The sequence below is a fragment of the Dioscorea cayenensis genome, chromosome 18 (genome assembly GCF_009730915.1).
Source record: "Dioscorea cayenensis subsp. rotundata cultivar TDr96_F1 chromosome 18, TDr96_F1_v2_PseudoChromosome.rev07_lg8_w22 25.fasta, whole genome shotgun sequence".
Lineage (NCBI taxonomy): Eukaryota > Viridiplantae > Streptophyta > Magnoliopsida > Dioscoreales > Dioscoreaceae > Dioscorea > Dioscorea cayenensis.
Genome location: NC_052488.1, coordinates 2,880,979 through 2,886,378, shown reverse-complemented (window position 1 = coordinate 2,886,378; position 5,400 = coordinate 2,880,979). Strand labels below are relative to the sequence as shown.

General features: G+C 37.4%; 1 non-coding gene across 1 annotated transcript; it reads right to left on the bottom strand.

The window, feature by feature from the left end:
• Window positions 1-1,301: 1,301 nt before the first annotated feature.
• On the bottom strand, window positions 1,302-1,408 carry LOC120283133. Its single transcript, XR_005543134.1, has one exon. It is a non-coding gene; the product is annotated as a small nucleolar RNA R71 (small nucleolar RNA).
• Between the last annotated feature and the right edge of the window lie 3,992 nt (window positions 1,409-5,400).

Genomic DNA, 5,400 nt, shown 5'->3' with positions numbered 1-5,400 from the left:
TGTGTATCAATTCTTAGGTAATGCTAGGTTGCATGACCATTGCCGTATTGTTAAACTCATCAAGCTTGGATGGGATATACATATAAATACACCGTGACCATCGGGTATTTGTACTCCAACTCTAGGGTTAAGTACTAGCTTGTATTCTAACCTTAGCTTGAGAAAAAATACTATTTCCATTGCAATCGTAGAAGGATTTGGGCAGAAGATAATCCGTAGCCAATACTCGTACCAGATTAGGGGTCAATTGCCGAGACCATCAGGTTGACCTAGTCTAGGGTTTTCTCGGTCCAATTAGCCAATTGCATGTTAGTTCCATCATCCTCCGCACTTTAGTAGCCCCTGAGGGGATCCTTATTCGTGACCCCTTTCTTGCTTTGATTATCCCCCATATCATGCCTTCATTGCTAGCATTTTATTTGCATTTTAGCTTATTTTCTTGTTTTATCTCTTTCACACTCGAACTTTTTGGTTAGACAATATTGCAAAAAGGAAGTAAGAGTAGCTTCTCGGGCCCTTGTGAATACGACCCTCTCGTGTTCACACGAGGGATATTAGTTGGTGACCCGTGCGCTTGGGGATCACAACACACCAAGTTTTTGGTGCCGTTGCCGGCGACCCACAAGGAATACTCGGAAAACTTAAAGCGTGTTGATTTGACCATTGTTTTGTTTTGTGTTTTCATTCTTGTATATATCTCATCATTTCTTCATTTGCATTTTCTTTTCTTGTTTTTTCTTCAATACCTAAGTCTTGACTCTTATTATCTTGCGAGGTACCCATCTTATGACACGAGCGACTCAAGTGAATTTAGTTGAGCCTGATGACGAAATTGAATGATCTTTGCATCAACGGTTAAGTGAAGTAGCCGATAGTTCAAGACAACAAGAGATTCAGGTTTAACAAAGTGAATCCTCAGTCATGGCTGAACCAAGGAGGACTTTATCTGATTATGAGAGGCTACAATTCACTGGGGAAGAATTCAGTGTGCAAGTTCCTACTGTCCCGCAAACAACTTTGAAATCAAGGCAAGCACAATAGGGATGATCCAAAACTCAGTGCTGTTTGATGGGTTAGCTGATGAAGACCCACATGCTCATCTTTCTTGCTTCCTCCAAATTTGCTCAACCTTTAAGATTAACTCAGTTTCTGATGATGCCATTAGGTTGAGATTATTTCCATTCAGTCTGAGAGGAGCGGCATACAGATGGCTCACTTCTTTAGCTCCTAGTTCCATCACTACATGGAAAGACATGGTGGAGAAGTTCCTTGCTAGATATTTTCCCCCAAGTAAGGCAGCGAGACTGAGACAGGAGATTTCATCCTTCAGGTATGGGGACACTGAAATACTATTTGAGGCACATGAACGGTTTAAGGATCTTCTACGCATGTGCCCTCATCATGGATTCCCTGCATGGATGAGAGTGCAGATGCTTGCAATGGGTGGAATTATGCTATAAGATAGCTCATCGATGTAGCAGCAGGTGGTTCTTTGAGCAACAAACTTCCTGAAGAAGCTGAAACATTGATTGAGAATATGGCTAGCAATGAGTGTCATTGGAGCACTAGGCAAAAGACACTAAGAGCAGCAGGGTTGTATGAGGTGAATGAAACTACTGCTTTGGCTACGAAAGTGGATGCTTTGGCTAAGAATGTCATTAAATAACAATGCATTGGTTGCTAAGGTTAAAGCTTTGACACAGAGATTTGATCAGTTCATGTTGGGTTCTGGCTCAAGTCCTAAGGCAGTGATGTCATGTTAAACGTGTGGTGATGGGCATGCAACCACCCAATGCCCCATTCTTATTACCTCCCTTGCACCAACTGAGTCAGTAGATTATGTCAATGGAGGACCAAGAGGTCAGGGAAATGCTTTCAGCAACACTTACAATCCGGGATGGAAAAACTATCCAAGTTTCTCTTGGAAACAAGGCCAGTCACAAAAAAGACCACCACCACCTCAAGGTCTGCAGTTTCAATCCCAACAGCCACAAGAAAGGAAATATACCACCGAAGATGTGTTGGCAAAGTTAATGATTAATACTGAGGCAAGATTTCAGAATATTAATAATCAGTTAACACAGCATGGGGGACAGTTCAGTGAGATAAGCACAGTGTTGAGAAATCTTCAAACATCTGTGCAATCTCTCGAGAACCAAGTGGGACAGCTTGCTAGACCACAATCAGAACGACCCTCTGGTAGTTTGCCAAGCAACATTGAAAGCAACCTGAGGGAACATTTGAAGGCTGTCACACTAAGAAGTGGGAAACAGTTGGAAGTAAGGGCCAAGGAAAGCCCAAGTGCCTCCAATGATGGGGTAGCCATTGGGAAGACCCTAGCTTGAGTGAAGATGCAAGTAAAAAGAATGAGAGAAAACTTGATGAAGATGTCCTTAAATCTCCAATTCATAAAGGGCCTGAGTATAAACCTGTAATACCATATCTCTCCAGGCTCAAGCAAGACAAGGAAGATGCCCAATTCAAGAAGTTCCTCTGCATCTTCAAGCAACTTCATATTAACATCACCCTAGTAGAAGCTCTCTCATAGATGCCCAAGTATGCTAAGTTCATGAAGGATCTGTTTATATAAAAAATTTTGCATGTCCTAATACAAATCAAATTAAAATTTTAAAACCACATATGACCCAATCATAATCAAATTAGGACAACATGTGGATAAGATAAATAAATTTCATAATATTTGGATATATTCAAGATCACCCAAGAATACATATCATGAGGCGATCTAAATATTAAAATCCCAAGATTAGCATAGAGCACCGATCTCGAGGTGATCTAAATATTCAAATCTTAAGATCACCTAAGAGCACTAATCTTGAGGCTATCCAAAAATGTTCAAATCCGTAGATTAGTCAAGAGCACAGATCTCAAGATGATATAAAAATATTCAAATATCCGAATCAGCCAAGAACACATATTTCAAGAGATTCAAAATATCCAAAATCTTAAGATTAGCCAAGAGCACCAATCTCGAGGTGATCTAAATGTTCAAATCTCAAGATCAGCTAAGAGCACTGATCTCGAGGCGATCCAAACATATTTAAATCCCTAGATCAGTCAAGAGCACAGATCTCGAGATGATCTAACAATATTCAAATATCTAAATCAGCCAAGAACACATATTTCAAGGCGATTCAAAATATCCAAAATCCTAAGATTAGCCAAGAGCACTGATCTCGAGATGATCTAAATGTTCAAATCTCAAGATCAGCTAAGAGCACCGATTTCAAGACGATCTAAAAATATTCAAATCTCAGGATCAGCCGAGAACACATATTTCGATGAGATCTAAATACACAAATTCCAAGATCAGTCGAGAGCACAGATCTCAAGGTGATCTAAAAAATTTTAAATCTCAAGATCACCCATGAGCGCAGATCGCAAGGCGATCCAAAATGTCAAACTCTCAAGAGCACATATCTCGAGGTGATCTCAAATCCCAAGATCAACTATGAATACAAATCACGAGGCAAATATATATATATATAATGAATAAAAATTTTAATAAAAATTTTAAATAAGCTAAAAAAATCAAATAAGATAAAACATATATAAATAAAATAAAACCAAATCAAATTAAGTAAAAAATCAAAGCAAATCAGATTAAAAAAAAGATAAATCAAATCAAATCAAATTAATTTAAAATAAAAAAAATTATAGTATAAAAAAATGAAATCATATAAAAATATATATAATCAAATAAAATCAAATAAAATAATAATAATAATAATAATAATAATAATAATAATAAATTAACATAAATTAAATATATATAAATAATAAATAAAATATAATATATATAACAATAAATCAATCAATCAAATCAAGTAAAAATAAAAAATAATATAATACATATATCTTAAAAAAATACATATCTTCGAATATATATATATATATATATATGAGAGAAAGAAGTGGGGGTGAGTGAGAATGTGAGTGGCGCGCGTGGTCGCCCCACGAATAACTCAATCGTTTCACAACTCTAACTGGTTTATCAAGTTCAATCAAATCTCAAATCAACACCTTGCTCGTATTACATCCGATCACTTTCCTCTTTTTCTCACTGCGCTTGACTCCTCTCCCTCCTCCAATAAGATCTTTCGATTTGAAAATTTTTGGCTGGATTTTGCTGGTTGCCATTTCAGTGTTGCTAATGCCTGGAATTGTAACTCCTTAACTTCTCCTATGCACTCATTTACTCATTTTATAGCTCGAACTAAATTTAATCTTTGCAGATGGAGGAGCTCCAATATCTGTCATATTGATGAAGAGCTCAAAAATATTGAACAAGAAATCACAGCCACAAAACACGTTCACCCCAAGCCAAATGATGATTGGGGAATCACTTGGCTTAGAGCCCTACGAAATTGACATGCAGCCCTCGTCAGACAAAAAACTATTTACTGGAGTCAGTTGGCTCGAACTCAATAGCTTATAAAGGGAGATCAAAATTCAAGTGTTTTTCCATAGCTCCGTCAAGATTAGCAGGCATAAAAATAAGATGAAGTCAATCCAAGATCCCTCAGGTACTATCTTTACTGATCAAAGAGATTGAAAACTGTTTTGTCCGTCATTACAAAAATCTTTGGATGTTTTCTTCGGAATTTACAATGGATTCTATGATTAAAGCCATTCCGGATGATTTTCCTGTGTTAGGCGATGAGGATCGAGCCTCTTTGATAAGACCTATCTCTATGAGATAAGTCTTTCAAACGTTCAACTCAATGCCCCGGGGAAAAAGTCCTGGTCCCGATGGCCTTAATGTGGAATTCTACTTTTTTATTGGAATATTATTGGAAATCACCTTTTCAAAGCAATTTCCTATTTTTTTATAATACTACGCCTACGATGCCCCCTTCCTAGGGTAAAACCTTTTTCACTTTGATTCCTAAAAAAGACAACCCCATCTCAGTGATAGATTTTCGTCTAATCTCTCTCTGCAATGTGTGTTACAAAATTATAGCAAAACTTTTGGCAAATCGTTTAAAATCTGTAATGCATAATCTTATTGGCCCTGAGCAATCTATGTTTATTCTGGGGCATGGCACTTATGATAATATAATTGCAGCCCAGGAAATAGCCCATAGTCTCAAATTTGATTCCACTACCCCCTTGGATGATGTTGGAAATCGATGTTGAAAAAGCTTTTGATACTGTTGAGTGGGTAGCTATCTTTGCCACCCTTCAGAAAATGGCTTTTACTGCGATTTGGATATCTTGGATGCGCGCTACTTTGATCTCAGCTTCCTTTTCCTTTATTTTTAATGGGCATCAATCTCCTTGGATCAATAGTAGTAGAGGTGTTAGACATGGTGATCCTCTATCATCTTTACCTTTTATTCTCATCTCTCAAACTCTCTCTGCTATTCTTAAAAAGGC